Source organism: Mesocricetus auratus, unplaced genomic scaffold, assembly GCF_017639785.1.
Source record: "Mesocricetus auratus isolate SY011 unplaced genomic scaffold, BCM_Maur_2.0 Super-Scaffold_100031, whole genome shotgun sequence".
NCBI lineage: Eukaryota > Metazoa > Chordata > Mammalia > Rodentia > Cricetidae > Mesocricetus > Mesocricetus auratus.
Genome location: NW_024429212.1, coordinates 12684918 through 12704512, shown reverse-complemented (window position 1 = coordinate 12704512; position 19595 = coordinate 12684918). Strand labels below are relative to the sequence as shown.

The following is a 19595-nucleotide window of genomic DNA, read 5'->3' as shown; positions in this document are numbered from 1 at the left end:
GAGTTCTGGTTTGTATATAAGAAAGAGACTATTTTCTTTGAGAAAAATAAAGCATCTGTGGGTGGTATTTTGTTGTTGTTGTTCCTTTGTAGCACTATAGTTAGAAAGATATTTTAAAGATTATTTTTTTAAATGTATGTGTATGTATGTGTACTGGAATGAGTTTATGTGCACCTTGTAAATACAGGTGCCCCGGGGAGGCCATTCAGTGTGAAGTTACCTCCCTGTAGGAACTAGGTCCTGTTTACCACTAAGCCATTTCCTTTTCTCTCTTCAAAAACATTCTTGGAGATGCTGCTTCAAAGTAGAAATTGTTTAGAAAATGACAGCAAGAAAGAAAAAAATAAATAATCAAAAGGAACTTTGTCATTTATAAATCAGTATGAGAGACATGCAACGTCTCTGGCTATTTGAATAACCTCTTACAGATTTCCTTTTCCCAGAGACTGCAATGAAATGGAAATGACATTTGCTCTGATGCACAGTATCAGAGGCTATGTAGTGAAAAAAATCCACGATACAAATGACATTCTCAATCAGAAAACATGAGACTGTGTATGCAAGGCTCTGAAACATTTTAATGCAAAGAACTTAAATGAGGAACATGAATAGTGGGAATATATGATTTAGTATTAAGAATTAGCATCTATGGGGAAAACAACTCCAATCAGAGGATTAACCTTGTGGCTTTTACAGCAAACCAGGAACACTGCTCTTAAAAGAAGGCACAAGGACAGCCTTAGGGAACATGAGACAAGGTATCTGATTCCCAGAGAGGCTGAAGACTGGGGAAATGATTATAAAAAATGTCTGATATTAATTGCCTGCAGAAAGATTCTCAAAGATGGCATAAAGCCAAAAGTAAATCACTCCTAAAGAAATCCCTGAACCTTTGCTCGCAGTGGCTTCTCTGTGGTGTCTTGTTAAATGTCTCTGGTCTCACAGTCTACTTCATGTTGAGGCTGATACATCCATAATGTGTTTTGGGGCTGAGGGACAGGAAAATTCTCCATTTTACCACCCCATTCAGAAGTTTCCTTAAGATCTAGCAGAGAAACAAACAGCGATGGCTCAGTCATCAAACAGCCACGTTCTGCTGTGTATTTGGTTTAGGCAGGAAATTCTTGCAGGACAGGAAGAACTGGGGCAGACATGCAGCCACTGCTTCCTTTACCCATTATTTTTTTCCCAGATGGTACACCAGCGCAATATATATATATATATATATATATATATATATATATATATATATGTTATGTAACATAAGAGACACCAAAGAGCTAATGCCAGCTACCTAGGATTTGATGAGTCGTTTACAGCACAGCATTTTGACCTCTGTATCACGGTGATCTTTTCCTGTATCTTCACAGAGCTTTCTCAATCAAATCACATGAACTAGAAATGCCTTGTGAATGAGTTTGATATAAAATTAGCAGAATAGCCTGAACAAGTCCAGTTGGGAGTTTTTTCATGATTATGAAACTCATGGTGTGGGACTATCAGCGCCAGGTCAAAACGCAACGATGTTAAGACACAAAACCTCCAAGCCATGGAATTGAATTACCATTGAGAGAGGAAATAGATTCAGAGAAGAACAGAAAAGCAGTGTTCAGCTACCATATTATACCTAAAATAATAAGTAAATTAGACATGACCTTGTAAGTGCTTACATTTCATAAGTAGATGCTTTTTCAGATTTTTTAAATTTAAATTGGAAACAAGCTTGTTTTTCATGTCAATCCCAATTCCCTCTCCCTCCCCTTCTCCCCTGCTCCCCACTATCCCATTCCCTTTCTGCTCCCCAGGGAGGGTGAGGTCATAAGTAGCTACTTAATTTGCATATCTTATTAAAGATTTATTTTAGAAACTTCATTTTCTTTGCTATAAGGAGAACAGGCAAAATATAAATTTATGTATAGTCAATTCCAAACCATGAAAATATTTTGCATTAATAATAATAATATCAGACATTATATTATAACAGTTTATATGTACTATAAAATATAACATATAATAAATCAAAATAAAATTGTTGTTCAAAGTTCTTGATATAACAGAGATTTTTTTTATCCATGTTACTGTTTGAGGCACAGTCTTATGTAGCTGAGGCTGTTATCAAACTTTTTAATGTAGGTTTTCATGTCCTTTGATTCTTAATCTTACTGCCTCCATAATGCTGAGAATACCTGTGTACATTGCCACATCTAGAAGGAATACAGATATTATAAGGATTTCAGAATTTTCTAGGTATGTTTTGAAATGCAATTTAATCACATTTCTCCCTTCCCTTTCCTCCATTCAAACCCTCCCATATCCTCCTTCAAATCAGTGGCATACTTTGTCACTGGTATTGCATGCATGTGTTTGTAAGTATATCTTCACATTATTTCCAGATGTAAACTGTTCGGTCCTTTTGACATAACTTTTATGTGAGTTTACAGTGCTTCCAATTGGTTCCGGAATAAATCATCTTCACTTTTTGCCTTTCTTAGGTACTTCAAGATATAGATCCCTGAAAAACAAAAGACAAAACCAATAACAACAAGCCAGGCATTGTTGGCACACGCCTTTAATCCCAGCACTCGGGAGGCAGAGGCAGGCAGATCTCTGTGAGTTCGAGGCCAGCCTGGTCTACAGAGTGAGTTCCAGGACAGCCTCCAAAGCCACAGAGAAATCCTGTCTCAAAAAACAAACAAAACAAAACAAAAAAACCCAACAACTAAAGAGGACATGAAGAGTACATTCCCAACATTTCCAGAGTTTAATTATGTCTACTTAGGTATCTGAGTGTTTTTTTTTTTTTTTTGTCTCCCTCACCCAGCACGCATCTTTATGCACCGTGGATGTATGGAAGTACAAGTGGAGGCCAGAAGGGGTCATCCTGCCAACCCCTGGAAATGGAGTTACCAATGGGTGTGAGTCATCATGGGGGGGGGCTGCCAACTAAATTCGGGACTGCTGCAAGAGTTGCAAGTTCTTTTAATGGATCAGTCAGCTCTCCAGTCCCCCAGCGTTTTATTTTCTGGCTTACAGAAAGAGAGTGGTAGTTTCCAAAGCAAGAGGATACCATGAGGGAAACTGCTTAGTATGAAATTTGAAACAAAGTAAGCGATACTCCCATAAAATCTTAAAAAACATATTTGTTATTAGTAATAAATAGACAAACATGTACACTTGGGAAAGCAATCTAATTCTAAAACTGCTGTAAGGAAATATCAATGTAAAATTAATTAATTTAAGTGAATTATTGACTGCCATTATGAGACCCACTATAGCCTACGTCATGTAACATTATCTTTTTAATGGCATAACAGAAGGGTAATTTTAAAGTTATGATAACAATATCCAAATATCATAAACCAAAGGGTGACATTTAGATCTGTGGTTCTCAATATTTATATATTCTTATAAATATATAAATTTCATAAAATATGCACTGTTACTTTTGTGATTCAAGCATGTGTGGCTCATAAAGGATTTAGAATGAAAAAATAAATTAAGTATCAGAAGCTATGGTGATGTAAGTCTATATACATATTTTATAGAGGCTGGAGGAAGAAGAAAAATGAAAGCGAGAGTATTGGCATCTGCTTTTGAAGCAGTCGCTTGTGCGGAGTTATCTGCTTTAGTGTATGTATCGGTGTTTTCCTGTCTATAAGCACGTACAACATAAAGATGCAGTGCCCATGGAGGCCGAAAGAAGGCATCCGACCTGGCATTGGAAATACGTGTAGTTCTGAGCTGCCGAGAGGGTGCTGACAGCTAAGCCCAGGTCTCTGTGGGAGCAGCCAGTGCCCTGAAACTCTACCCCGTCTCCCGTCTCCCCAGCCTGATATGTTTACTTCTTGTTAGAGCAAGAGATACAAACGTCAGTGTGATTTTTACATGTCCTAAGCTAAGTATCAACCTACCCTACTAAGTTGACAACTACTAAATGATAAGAAAGGGGATAAACAAACGCTTTCTAAAGTTTGAGTGTCCTTTAAGCAGTTAAAAGCATTTCCTCTGAAGAGGATAGGAAATGAATGAAGACTTGATAAATGTTAAATGTTGTTCACACTATTTACAAATTCTGTGAACAGAAATTTTGAAATATTTACTTCCTTTGAACTAAAAGTAAATTAGAATGACTATTTCACACATCTGTACATATTCACATACAAATAGACTATCAAAATATTTAATTAAATTAACAATCTTAGGTGTTTTCCCTTTGTATATGTAACATTTATTAATTTCTTAACAAATTCTCTAAGGTAGCAATAGGAAAAATTTTGATGTCAGCTGAAGTAAAAACATTGTGATAGCTTTTTATTCACCCAAAACTATGTTTTGTTCATGTGCCTTAATAACCTCATTTATCTTAGGTATGAAATAAAATGGGACTGGATAGAAAATAGATTAATTTGCTTAGAATCCTGTAGGCCACATTTAGGAGATTTGATGTGGTTACTGAAGTCTTATTAAAGGATAATACCTTTCCTTAGTAATAAGTAATGGCTACTCAGCCTTTGGCCACCAAAGTTTATTTCTGTATAACACAAGAACAAATATATACTATAAGTGCAATACTTTCCTTATTTTTATTCATTATATATTATGAAAATATATAACTTACTAGATGCTTTGCTAGTCCATTGAGTTGGATTTGGTTTAAAATTTCAATTATATCTACATATTATAATGCTTCCTTTTGGAAGAAGGTTAGGTATTTTCATAGAGGTCTTACGGTATTGAAACAACTATTGTGTTTGCTAAATTAACTGTGTCATACTCATAACTACTTAGGTAAATCATTGTCTGAAATGTAATGGAATGTGTCAGGTGGAGACACATTTTCATCTGAGATGTGACCTCTCATATAATAAGCAGAAAGAAAGAATAGATTACATCTGACCATGCCAATGTATATGAATATAATAATTTATTGATAATTTTCCTGCTTTACAAACATAAGCACAAAGGAGCTAGATGTCCAGTTTTTAAGGTCTCTGGTGCACTGTTTTATTTCATACTCTAAGAGAATAAAACTAAACACCCTTTTCTAGATGTCTGAATTCTTTAGCCCTGGGGTAAACCATATTTGGATAACCTGGAAAATCCTGTCAAGATTTTCTGGGTACAGTAAACACTGTATTGATTTTTCTTTTGTACCAAAGACTTTTATCAAAATTAAAACTTCTTACTTTCCCTTCCAAATAGTATACCATTGTAGCATTAACCATTTTAAATAATGTAACTTCAGGTTAGAATTATCAACTGACTGAAGGAATACATAAATGATATTTTCACCTATATGGGTACAAATAGCCTTCTAAGACATTTTCCAGAATTTTAGTAAGCAGACACAAGGCAACATTCTAGTTTACTATGGCCAAATTCAGGTCCAGACACAGTACTTAAAACACAGTTCACATTCAGGTCACAGATAATCTGTTTGCTTGCTTATTTATTTGTTGTGTGTGTGTCTGAAAATAATTTTCAAAGATTTACTAGTTTGTCTTGAGAACTATAATTACTGTGCAAATTTTAGAATCCTTTCTCAACCTACATCTTTGGTCTTATTCCCATTGTGATGTTCAAAATGTCAAGAGTCACTGTTTGACAGTTCTTTGAACACACCATGGTATTTTATGTTGTGAACTTAATGTAACAGTAGTTTTTATAATTTCTGACATTTTCTTCTTTCCGTGAACAGTTGAAAAATATTTACATTAATAATTTTTTATTAAAATATAAGGTACATATTTTCTTAACACCTTTTAATGTTTGTTAGCTGTACATTACTGGAAACTCTCTAAAGAGTTTTTTTTTCTTCAAACATGGTGTTATTTTAACTTTTTATTAGTTGAATAAAAAACAAGTTTTGCGGCTAAATGAACAGTTTGAAGCAAGTAGTGACTATGTATAAAACTGATACAAATTAACCTTTGCAAAGTTCTATTCAATTTATCTGACTTTAAAGTAGAAATTATTTTAAATGTAGGGATAAGAGATATTTTGTTGTAGGTTGAAATATGTCCCTTCATCTATCTACCGAAGCCCTAAAATTCAGGTCTTTGGGATGTTGCCTCAGGTTGAAAATATAGCCATTGAAGAAGTAATTAAAATTACTACTGGCTGGTAGTACCCTGCTAGAATGTGCCACTTCTCTGGTCTGAATCCATGGATTAGAAGTGTTTCTCCCAAAGCTACAATCTGGGAGCTTTAACCTAACAGAAGGTATGTAGATCATGGATCTCTGCCCCTCTGGCTGGATTAATGCCACATTAAAATGAGGCTTTGAAGACTGACTGTGCCTTTTCTGTTCTTGTACATGTGAGGAAACAACCAGGCACTTTCCACCAGAGACTGGAAGCTTGACCTTGAGCTTCCCAGGCACCAGGCACCTGTGGGAGAAAAGTTATGTTCTTAAAAACATGGTTTTGAAATTTGTTATAGAAATGAACATTCTGCAAGGAAGACCAAAATTTAATCACAGTTGGTGAATGTTCGTATCTTAATAGTAATATTTACAATGGATCAAAAATCTGATGACAATTGCTGATGCTATACCATGGTTTTGCCAGACTTACTACAGTGTTTTACATTATTTACATTAGAGCTTCCCGCTAAGCACTTTTTAAATAATAGTTCAAAAACACAGGAGATAAAAATAAGGCTTACACAGGTGAATGGTCTCCATTAACATAGAGAAAAAAATGCCAGTCTTTCAGGCAATGATAAATGCTCAGGATAAACCAAACCAAAATTGGGGTTGAACTTGAATGTTCAGCTTCCAGACATGGCAAGAAAATAAATTTATTTTCTTATGCTATCCTGTATGAGCTATTTTGTTACGGTAGTACCAGAGAACTAATATAACATGGAATTGAAAGTGAACAAAATTAAATTAGCACAATTGCAATTTCATATTGCCGATCAGTCATTCTTACAGTGACAGGTGGACCTGGGTGTTTTAGTATACCAGATGGTTCTGTGCAGAAGTGATTCTTCTAAATACTAGCCTTTGAGTGAGATACCAATCCCTCCTACCAGTTTATGGGTTTTCTTTTTTTATTGAGTGGGTACTAGGGTTAAGGACCCTCATGGGTGTGGGAAATAGGTACAATTATGTAAAATAAGAGTTTGTCACTTGTCTTAAGGAAAGCAATGGAAAGGTACAGGATTATACAAACGATGTCATTTATTTGGCTTCGAGTCATTGCTGATGAATAATCTTACAGAAAAATAAGTTACAGACTTGGAGATCATCTATCTACTCCAGAATTTTGCCCGGCTTGATCTTACATAGAGCTGGGCAGCTAACTACAGCCGCCAGGACTTTGTTGAGTGTGACAGCCATATAACATAGAGAAGAGAGAAACGCTGCTCCCCATCCCCCAGCCCTTGCATCCTCTTCAGCAATGTTGCCTCAGCCCACATGGCAGGTGGTGAACACAGGCGAAACATTTAGGGCTGAAACTCAGACCCGTTTTCCAGTGTTCCATTAGCTACCATTCATTTTTTAAAAAAGAGGATTCTTCGAACAAGGTCTGTGTGTGTAAGTACAAATACTTAGAAGGCAAGTTGACAGCATGAACATTTAGAACAATAATGACAGCAGGTTCTACCCTAGAGCCTATAGATGTCCCTGACATGGACTTTTGAACAGTTTACAGGGCCAAGTATCAGATTCCGTCTTGTGGAACAGGGGCCAAATCTAGTCATAAAACAGTTAGGTCGCCAATACAGTCATACTATCATTAAACCAGTGGCCACATCTTAACTTTCAGGTTAAGTATTATTATATTAGCAGTGGGCAAGACCTTGATGTCTTTTTCTTTATGAAAGCTAGCTTGCAAGGAGGATGTTTCCTGACTAGTTTCAGGTTGATTTCTTTATGTTTTCCAGCCAAAGTGTGTGGTGTCTTTAGCGATAGTATGTTACATTGTAGTCACAGCAGGAGATCAACTAAGGGCAATGGCCACAGTCTCTGTTGTCTTGGTGTCCTCTGGAGTTTCGCTGATCAATAGTGCATGGGCAAGTTTCCCACACCATGTACTACAATTTTCATTTTATAACCCACATCTTCTGAGAGTAACATTATCTACCTGGGCAGTGTATTTCTATCACAGCTGTTTATTTGTTTTTGAGCTGTGTTTTGGAATTAGCTTGCAGACAAGCTTTTCTATACATCCTTAGTTCGGGTTAGTCCACCCACTACCCCATCACTCCCCCCCCCCCAATCCATCATCCCTTGCCCACAACCTCAGTTCAGTTATTTAACCCTCAGCATCAGCATCTCCTTCCTCCTTTAAATTCTACTCTCCTGGCATTTACTTTTGAAGTTGGGCTCTGAAATAATAGTTTCGCATAGCTTTTCACAAGCCCGTTTCTTTGGGTTATCCTTTCCTTTCACCCCGATTTTCTCCATAATCCCATGTCCATATCTATGTAAGACTTACATTCCCCTGCATTTCAACTTATTGTCTTCATTTTATCTAAAATCTGCTCTCCTTCGTTCTTTACTGTGCTTCCTTTCCCTGGGGAAAGACGATATCCTCCAAGTTAAACACACAGAGCAAAATATGTGAAGCTAGGCTCCACATGAGAGAGAACATACGTGTTTGTCTTTCTGGGTGGCATTACATCACTCAGTGCACTTTCCCTCAAGTTACAACCATGTACCTGACAATTTAATTATCTCAGTTTTTGTTTTCTTTTTTTTTTTTTAAAGGTAAGTATTACAGGTTTTTTTTTTACACAACCTGTAATAAGGGTCTCCTGGAAGTGACTATTTCCTGGAGAGAGGGAAAAATATCTTTCCTTTTGAGGATGTGACCACCAGTAGGTTTTTCCATGAGCAACTAAAGTGTCCCACACCCGTGCACATGTGGACAGAAATAACTGGATTTAATGGATTATGTCAAAATTATGAAAGGAAAGGAAAGAAAGACACGAAATTGGGACAAGGGGATATTGGGGAATATGAGACTATTGAAAGGGGGGATGGTGAGTGGATACCATCATTTATTGTGCACATGTATGAAATTCTCAAAAGTAAGGAATAATTGAGAAGACTATTATAGGCATGCCATTGCCTGAAGAGCTTCCAGTTTAATGTAAAGCATTACTTACTCTCCATTTCTTAGGGAGACGTAATGAATACCTGACTTGTATCCTCCATTGTTTCTTTTCTGACCCAATGGCTTAGTCTATCCCCCTGGGAATAGACTATCTGGAGGTAATATTGAATAACAAGAAGAAGCATCAAGAGTGTCTTTTACCAGCCCCCGAATTTGGAAGGAGTTAGCTGTTACTGCACTGTGCATTGGACCCTCCAAAATGTGTAAATTGTGTGTGTGTTTTTTTTACATTAAACTGAATCTGGACAGAGTTATGTGTAAGGAATAAGAAAGCAATGCTGGTGGTGTTTTCAGGTGTACATACATCCGAACATGTGTGTATATTATTCACTATGTCTTTATCTCACTCACATATGCTTGTAAACCTAGTCATACAGGGTCTTTCAAACCCACCTGGAGGCTTAAAATGTAAAAGTATTGTAATGATAACATGCTGACTAAGAACTAGAGATTAGATTCTACAATATGGACTCCACTGACGACCGTGTGAGAGACACTTTCTCAAGAATAATGGGACTAAACTTAGGATACAGGAGGTAGAAAGGAACTGAGGATTTAGTGGTACCATTGGGGTTAAGACAAAAAATTGTAGGACACTTCATTTTAACAATAGAGAAGATATTCACAAAACTCTGGTATACCCAGTTGCAAAACAAACAAACAAAAAACATTCTACTGCATTTAAAGATGCCCACAGCCTAGATGTCCTTTAGTTGACAAATCAGAAATGAAAATGTGGTACATATATATGTTATGAATGCTATTCTATTGTATAGAAAAAGGAAATCACAAAGTGTTCAGGCAAATAGATGGAACTAGATAAGATTATATTGACGAAAGTTACCCAGATGCAGAAAGACCAACGGTACATTCTCTCTCCCATCTGAGGCTCCTAGTTCCAAACTACAGAAATCACGAAAGTAAAAACGGACCATTGTAAGGGCCAGGGCATGGAGGAGCAATAGATAGGGGAAACAGCAAGGTGTAAGCAATCTGTTGGGGAAATGGAAAACCTGAGGGTTCTGATTAGGGAAGGGAAGAAGTTAAATAAATACACAGGAAGGAGGATAGTCTGTGGCTCAGGGAGGGGAGGATCAGGCAGACTCTGCAGAAGGGCGTTCACAAGCTGCCTTGGTAGAGAGGTTAGAAGTGGGCATAAGAGAGGCCTATAGTCACATCATGTATGATGGGCTCTGGCAGAAGTGGCTAGTCTAGACCAGGACACTGGGTGTAGGACTCAGACTTTGTTTGATGTTTGGGGAGAGTGTGCAGAGGGAAGGACCAGGCAAACTCACAAGGCTACATCCTGCAGAAGGAAACATAGGATATGGCTGCGTGAAGAGGTTGAATATTGTAACTATACAGCTTTAATATGAATCAAGCATGCTTTTGAATACTAAAATGTCTGTGTCTTTGAAACATCAGTGATTGTGACTGCGAGTCTCACGCCGTACCATTTAAATATAACCTGATTTTTTTTTACCCTAAAGTTCTTCAATAATAAGATGATTATAAAAACAGAAGTATGGAGAAGACAATAGAAAAGAGATCAAGGGTTCCTAAAAGAAGGCTTTTCCTGGGGATATGTTTATTTCAGAAGTTGATCGTTGCCGATTCAATCCACATAAATAAGAACACATCTTTTTGTGGGATGAAAAGAACATTGATAACTACATAACAGGATCCTGGATCAGCTATGGATTTGGGTCAGAATATCCACTTTGTGTGCTGGTCAGTGTTGTATCAGATTATCAGCCAAGCCATACTCAAAAAACAGGCTGCGGAGGTATTGAAACCCTCATGTTGTTTCCTCAGAAGACTGATGAGCTTTAAAATGTTTCTGCTTGATAAGGGAATTCAAAGGCAAGAGGGAAAGGGGAGAGATTGGATTAGCTAAGAAATGACTGAAAAGTGAAATCACCTGTAACTCACCAATTACTCAGCTGAAAGAGAGTTTGAGCAGAGTAGTCTTAGGAAATAGACTGGTGACTGAATACTGAAAGTCACAATGAAGGAAAAGGCGGTTTCCCAAGCAAACAGACATGTACTTGATAGAGTACATTGCATATTTAAATAGCAAAATTGAAATATTTTACCAAGTGTTCTTTTAAAGCATCCTATGGAGTTTGTCTATTCCTATACATAAGATTGAAAAGTTAAATGCGGAATTTTGACTTTTCTTTCACATAATCCTTGTTAGGAATTGCTTTTCAAAAATCACGGTGCAAGAGCATTGATTTTGTACTCAGGGATTCTTCTTTTCTTTCCTCTCAATAGTTTTCCCTTCGTTAGACTTTAAGTCTACAATTTGCAAAAATCAATGAAAACACAGCTCTCCCCTAGAAGAAATGGCCTCCAGAGTCTCACCTGAAAGACTCTAGAGTGAGATTTCTGCGACCTTGAACTATTTGTAAAGTACTAGTGGTGACTTTTCAGAGTGTCACATCAAAATTGGTTTTGTGTCTCCAAGGAAGGTTCAGCTTGTAACGCCAGTAACAGGCGGGCAATGGCAGCAATTATGTGTCAGCCCCACTTTGTCCTCACAGAGAGTATTTTCCCAGGCTGACACTTTGCTGGGGAGAAAAAAGGCACACATACAAAAGTTTGTTTTCATTTTCAATTATATTTGGACATATGGAGCCCTTGACAAGCCAATAATAGTAAACAAAAAATGACACCGCTGACCACAAGATGTGGAAGCTACTGTGGTCCAGAGACGTTTAGTTTGACCACTTTCAATTTTCTCTATTTGGAGAAGGAGAAATGAAACCCAGAAAACCATAAGCATTTAATAAGATTTTTCCCCCTAAGCTGTAAAAATACACACTCTCTCGTGCCTTTAAAACTTCCACCTTTTAGGGAAAATAGAAATAATTGCTCACCATGAAATCATTGCACAACAGTTCGGATTGACTCAGTCAGGCATCCTCCCCTTTTATTAAACACGAGGCTGTGCCATTGTTCACACATTATAGGAGTTTATTTGTGTTGTTTAAGCACTAGCTGTAAAAAAGATCAGTCTAAAAGGAAAACAGCAGACCTTAGCTATGACTTAATTAATGTTTAATCTACACTTCATAAAATAGAAAAGACTTCCATTTATTGAAAATAGTTTTGGGGAGTTGCTGGCAGAAAGAAGTGCTATGTTATTCTGTGAAATAACCAGAGGAGAAAACCTCCTAATGCTCTTTTTCTCATTGCACCTAAAGGAGCCTTTCTAATATCACAAGAACCTTGAGCAAAGCTTGCAGACAAAAAGCAGCGTAATTAAGTTGCAGTTAAAGGCCTGTCAGAAAACGGTGAGATGAACGCTGCTATTATTCTTTGTAGATGCTGCTGCTGGTGCTTAACCCACATGTAAACGCCAACTATTGAAAGCTTGCTTTGTTGAGACTTTGCCGGATCAGGGTTTTCAGCAACTATAGATCTTACACATGAAGGCAAAATGTTCTAGTTTTCCTGATTTAAAAAAATTAATTAAGGCATATAATAGCCAAGCTCTGCTGGTATTTAATGTTTGTTGCATTACATACCAGGAAAATAAGTTTTTAGAGGGGAGACAATAAATCTGTGTTTTATTTGGTTTGTTTCTTATCTCGGGCAGCCATTTTATTTACTTGGTTGGTTTTGATATTTTTTTTTACATTCTAATTTTTCTTTTCAGATCAAGTCAGTCTTTCCATACAATTGGATGAGGGATAGGCAGATGGGAAGTCTACAGAGGGCTACAGGAATGTGAACCAAGAAATCATGGCAGTAAGACTACAATTGGATGGTCATTAGGACAGGAACTCCACAGGTCTTCCATCTCCCTTTGTACTTTGAGAGAAGGGGATCTCAAGGCAAAAGGCACATTCCAATAAACACCAACTAAAACTGGGGAGAGTCAAGTTCCCCAACAATCTTGAGTGTGTTTCAGAAGGTAAGCTATTAGTTTAGGTGAGCAATCGAATGAGGCATTCTGAAGAGGCAGGATCACTTTGGATGACTGGAACAGGAAAGATTAATGGGGGATGCCCATAAACAATCTGTCTATGCTTATTCAGATTGAGCATTCAAACGCAAAAGGACTTCAATACTTTCCTTCACTAGCCTGAAGTAGGAGATCCCTGCAAACCTTGTCATTTCAGCTGCAGAGTGGGCTTCCTGGATACTGTGAGCCAGGCATTTTTTCCAAAGGCGTTGACCAAACATCCCCAGCAGAGACACATTTAAAGATACTTCTGACAGGGAGGAGAAATAAGCATGGCTATGCATTGCAAAAAAAACCAGCTAATGATGTCTGTGTGCCCTCAGATTTTCCCTTGGAAGCGTGTTAACTATTGAGCCTGGAATCATTTGAAATAATGTCCTAGCTCTGAGCCTAGAAAATGTCTGGACACTGTGCGAGGCAAAGAAATCAATGAGGGTTATAGAAGCAGATAGAATGATCCTGAGCCACAGTTTCAAGTTAAAGGATGGTCTGGGCCCAAGTCTCTCATATCATTGAGCTGAGGATTTTTAGTAATGTTTTAGAACAGTGGCATAGTATTTAGTATCAGAGAAAAGGAGCAATCATTATATAATATGCATTGTTAAAATGTCAAATATGTGGTGCACATTATCTATGTCATATATGTGGTACATATTATATAAATATGCACATAATTTTGCATATATCTCAGTATTCTGCTTTACATTACCACACACATATCCATTATGGCAGTTTTAACATACTTGACGAACTGTTCTGTTACATTGAAAAATTCAGATAACTTATCCGTCCATGTATTTTAGGATGGGCTTTTTCTGAGCCTTATTTGAAATCCTAAATGGAAGTTAAAGGGTACAGCAAAGATAAATCTGCAACTGGAGAATGGTATCTACAGTTCTCGGGACCTCAGTACTCAGGCTGTGTTTTCCGATTGTCTATAGATCAGATTTTCTAAATGCCCGCAGGACTATGTCCAAGCCTTTCCCTACCCATGAACCTGCTGGCTCCTTTCTCTCTGTGTTCAAATAATGTCACAGAAGAATCCAGGCACCATTGATTAAGCTTTCCTAAATATTTTTGTTAGATTGTGATATGCATGCAGTCATTATGCATAGCTATGATTTACAGTATTATATTTAAATTTATAAATTTTATTTCTAGTAAACAGATCAGTTTAATATTGTTGCTTAGTGCAACCCTTTTTAAAGATGAAAATCTTTGCAATTTTACTAGTAAGAAAAAATATGGTCACACTAGTAGTCAATTCTAATGTTGTTAATTTTACTGACTTTATTAAATTATAATAATATACTTTTTGTCTTTTTCATGTCATAGAGTTGAAAGTTTTCCTTACTGAAAAGAATAGAGTTCCTGTTCTTATTGATTATGGAACCTGAAGAACCATACTTACAATGTTTACATACATATCAAAATTTAAAAATATATATGTGAAGATTTAAAAATGTTATCCGCTCTGAAATAGTACATATTATACACTTGTGTAATTATTCCAATATGTACCATTACGGTAATGCTTAATAAAAATTAATAATATGCTACTAAATAGTGAAGCGTTTAAAAATTAATCTCAACTCATTACTGGTAGGAGAAGGCACTTGCTCCCGTGAGAACATTTTTTAAGTCTTACATTTGATTGTTGACAAGGCAACCACGTTTCTAGAGAGGTAATAGAGCTTGTGTGGTGTTTCTAGGTAACAAGAGGGAGTCTGGTGCACACAGACTAGGAACCAAAGCAGGACAGTTCTTCAGTGTGTTTCCTGAGAATGAGGTGTATGGCAAACGAAAATCATTGAAATTATACAAGTTATGAAAATCTGATTGGATGAAAATTCTTTTTTTGAGGTTTTGGCAGGCCCCTGTGAAGAGGTACATGGCCCACAGTGTGCACCTGCTCCCATGGAAGTTTGGAGTTGCTTACTGAAGGGTAAAGGTACAAGTGGAGCCTTTGAGGGGTAACAAGAAAGGGTCCTGCATTGAGAAATATGCTTGTCTGTGTGATGAGAGACACAGTATCTAGGTCTTCGCTTTATTTGGAATGTTTGAAGTTAAAAGGTGATGTGAGTATCTGCATGTCTGCCAGTTTTAAAACTGCCATTTTTTTTTTTTTTTGGTGGTGTCACGTTGGGGTGGAATCCACGGCTTTGAGCATGCTATGGAGAGGCTTTATCCTTAAGCTACAAGGAACCACACTCTTCCTAAACACCAAAGCCAGCTCCAGTGCTCAAACACACGAGCCTACGCAGGCCATTAAACTCTCAAAAGTCCAGCAAATGCCGTGAATAGATTTTTTACACGATTCCAATATTCATTTATCTGCACATACTTCAAGAAATGTTTCAGCGTCAAGGCAACAGAATCTTCCCACTGACCTAAGTGCTCTTCTGCCCATGGCCTGGGCTGAGCTGTTGTGTGGAAGCTGCTCTCTCTGAGAGAGATTGTGACCTTGACTGTGATTCTATCTGCAAATGCACAGTGGAAATGTAGAGCGATCGTCTGTTTCTCCATGGGTTGACTGATACGTTTTGGTAAAACATCTTGCACTTCTCTCTCTTCAACTTCCAAGTGTGTAAACTTTTAGACAAATACTTCACTGCAGACAGTTATTTGCCCTACCTTATTTTCTTGTCACATTGGTCTGCTCGTGAATCCTCCAACCTGTCATTAACCTTAAATTAGAACTTAACTTTGGAATGAACTTGTCCCATCCATTTTGTTCCCCAAACATCTCTTGCCTTCTGGCAAAATCCAATAAAATTCTGAGACACTTCAAATTCCACTGTGTCCAGTCCTTCTTACGTTGTCCCCTGCCTGCTATGAGTCATGCCGTCCCTTGGGCTTGGCTTGTAATTACAGCATGTCTCTGGAAGAACAGTTGCTTTGTCCTGGAGCTATTTTTATATCTTGATATTTCTACAATTAGATTGTGAGCTCTTAAGACCGAAGATGTGACATGTTAATGTTTTCAATCAACTACCATATGGAGTATGTGTCTTTTCCAGTGGCCTAGATATGCCTTTTCGTACTGACATTAAGAAAAATGAGAGTTGTCACAAAAGCAATGTTGTTTCTCTGAAGAAAGAAATGGTACAAAGGACAGAAGCTTAAGGTTGTATGGTTCAACTGTGTATACACAGTAAATAGAAACAGAAGAGAATAGATCTTAACTTCTTGAAGACACAGAGTTGGGCATGAAGGAAGATAAACTGTATTATACAAGAACAAACATGAGCTCACAAATTCAACATCAAGGTATCCTTGTTGTGGGTGTGACACTGATTAATGTTAATCTGGAAGAAGGAAATGAAAAATATTAAGGTTCTAACCCAGTGACCCATGAGATAAGTTTCTAAATGAGGTAAGATGGCAAGAAGATGCAATTATCAGAAAAATGGAGCACTGGGTGTATGCGGAACTCCTGCGTTTCCTTCAACTATCATGTTGAAATTCACTCAGAGTAATGGTTTGTTGGAAATATGGCCTTTGGGGGAAGTGATTAAACGGAGAGTGTGGCTTTGCAAATGAGGTCAGTGGTCTTGCAGTTGAAATGCCTGAGAAGTCCTGGCCTCTTTCACTACTTGAAGACACTCCAAAGAGAGCCAGGAAGAGTGCTCAGTAGGCCTTGTACGGGCTGGTACCCAATCTTTGCCTTCACAACTTCTCTATAAGTGTAAAGAGCACAAGACCGCAGTTTGTCACCCACTCACCGTGGGATTTTATAATGGCAGTCCACAACACAAGTGATTCTGAGCCACTTGCCGCTTAGAAGACAACGAGCACTATAATAAACACTGAAAATAAAAACATAGAGAAAAAAGTTGTGAGTAAAATAAAGGACCGTAATCCTTAAAACAATATTCAAGGGTAATACTTTTAATTTTAATGAGTATGGTGATAGGCTATAGATCCTTAACACATCCAAGATATTTCTGGAAGTTTTATTTTCATTAACTCCGACTGTTGGATTCAAGGGTTATGGTGCCAGCTGTGTAAGTAAGAAAACTGTAATGCTTGGGAAATATCATTTGTTGGTTTGTACACTAAATCTAAAGTAAGAGCATGTAGTTGTTTCTTTCTTGTGGGGGTGGGGTGCTAAAAGCACTTCCCAAATAAATACACAAGGACTTTATTCTTTCTTATGAATGCTTGGCCTTAGCTTGGCTTGTTTCTGGTCAGCTTAAATAACTTAAGTTATCCCATTTCTCTTAAACTGCATTTTGCCTCTGGGTTTTCCCCCTTTCTTTATTCTATATATCCTTCTTTCCTTCTTACTCCATGGCTGGCTGCACGTCTGGGTGGCTGGTCCCTGGTGTCCTCCTCTCCTCCTTTTCTTGATCCTCACTTTCTTCCCGAGATTACTCCTCTTCATTCTCTCTGCCTGCCAGTCCCACCCACTCCACTCTCCTACCTAGCTACCGACTGTTCAGCTCTTTATTAGACAAATTACGTGTTCTAGATGGGCAAAGCAACATAGCTTCACAGAGTTAAACAAAGGCAACATAAAAGAATGCAACACATCTTCGCACCATTAAACAAGTATACTACAGCGTAAACAAATGTAGCACATCTCAGACAACAAGCATGCATTTAAAAAAAACAAATTGCTAATTGATCTGGAAAAATGTGGGTGAAGTATGAGTGAAAATGTATATTTGCTCAGTTTCCTCCCTTCAAAATTAAAAAAATAATAATACCTAATCCAAAACAGAAAAAGAAATCCTAGCGATAAAATGTAAAGCATATTTTAAAGTATATTTTATGGGTTAGCATATTAAAGCAATAAAAAGCTCTTCTCCATGATAATTCTTTTGAGATGCTGCTTGGCCCAGGCATTAAACATGCTCAAGACGTGCTCATCACACTTCTGTTTTCAGCCTCTGTGACCCTAGGGTGAGTGAGGTGTTCTGTCTTTCTTGGCTCAGAGCGGGATGATTATTTTGATGATAGAAACCTATTGCAATGCCAGGGAAAAGGGATACATGGAATATGAAAAAATAAATTAAAAAGAGACCTTCTGTGACCCAAAGCTCCTAAGTATACGGACATTTGAGCATCCTCTGGATCGGGGGAAATCAGCAATAGTTGCACCATCACAGTGTCGAAAACATCGCACTACCCTTGAGCTTGACTTCAGCTTCAGATGGTGAAAATCCTTGAGTGATGAACATTATTCCCTGAGTGTCCTAAGGTTGAAAACACCAACGGGGAATGAAGAAGGAGCTGCTGCAAATTAGTGAACCAGGTAGAAAGATTCTGACGCTTGTTCTGACTCATGTGGGAGTTACGTGTGAGATACCTACACACTAACTGCCTAGGGTTAAAAAAATTATTTAGGTTTTCGTTTTTATTCTGTTTATGTAGTTCACGATTCAAAACATCTAATTCTTTTACATACCATATTTCATGTGTCATTCTGGTCCCTCTAAACTCAGTACCGACCACTGGTTTCCTCTTAGCAGATGAATGGAAGTTACCCCCGTGTGTTTTGTTTGTTTGTTTTGTTACATAAAGAAGGCTCCCCTGGGCAGCACAGTAGCGTTGACGCTGTAGACTGGCACAGGTGAACCAGTCCTGAGGGTGTGAGAGCGGCATAGCTGGTGTATCCTTCTGTGGCGTAGTGGTAGGGGCGTACCTACCATAGGGTTGTGTGGGCAGGGGAGAGATGCTCTCCCCCCACCCCTTTATGCCGGAGGCAGGAGGGAGAGCTGTCCCTGAGGTCTTAAGAACGGGAGGGCTGCCACTGCCCCTCACCAGATGCAGCACTCGGGAGAACAGGCCCTGTATCTTGCCTGGGCAGCAAAATAGAGCCAATCAGGTTGGCAGAGGTATGGGTGAGCCAGCCCCGAAGTTGTGGGCATGTTAGAGCCGTCTCCGCCACTTGTCTGTCATGCAGTGGTATGGAGGTAGGGACAAGGGTGCTGACCTTTCCCCTTACCAGTTCCAGCACTCAGGAAAGCAGGGGCCCTGTGCCTTGCCTGGGCAGCACAGTAGAGATGACCCTGTGGGCAGAGCTGCAAGCGATCTGGCCCTGAGAGTATGGGAGTGGGATCGCTGGCTACGGAATGAGGGCAAGGGAAAGCTGCTAACCCACCCCCTTATCAGTCACAGCAGTTGGAGAAGTGGACCCTGTACCTTGCCTGGGCAGCACAATAGAGCTCACCCTGCTGTTAGAGGTGTCTGTGAGCCAGGCCTGATGTTGTGAGCACAGGAGATATGGCCTCTCCTCTAGTCTCGTCTGCCAGATGGTGGTGTGGGCAGGGGAGAGACTCTCCCTCACCCCTTTCCCCTTGTGGCAGGTGTAAAGGAGAGCTGTCCCTGAGGTCATAGGAGCAGGAGGGCTGTCCCTGCCCCTCAACGGTTGCAGCACTCAGGAGAGCGGCCCTTGTACCTCACAGTAGAGCTGGCTTTGTAGCTGTAAGTGTGGGAAAGCCCACCCTGAAGAAGGAGAGCAGAAGTGGCCCGGCCCCTTGCTCAAA

At 38.6% G+C, this 19595-nt stretch overlaps 1 long non-coding RNA gene across 1 annotated transcript; it reads right to left on the bottom strand.

Annotated features, from left to right (window-relative positions):
• Positions 1 to 16650: 16650 nt before the first annotated feature.
• LOC121135119 lies at positions 16651 to 19380 on the bottom strand. The gene is made up of 3 exons (XR_005872298.1): positions 19280 to 19380; positions 18131 to 18302; positions 16651 to 16910 (listed from the first exon to the last, which is right to left on the bottom strand). It is a non-coding gene; the product is annotated as an uncharacterized LOC121135119 (long non-coding RNA).
• Positions 19381 to 19595: the final 215 nt, after the last annotated feature.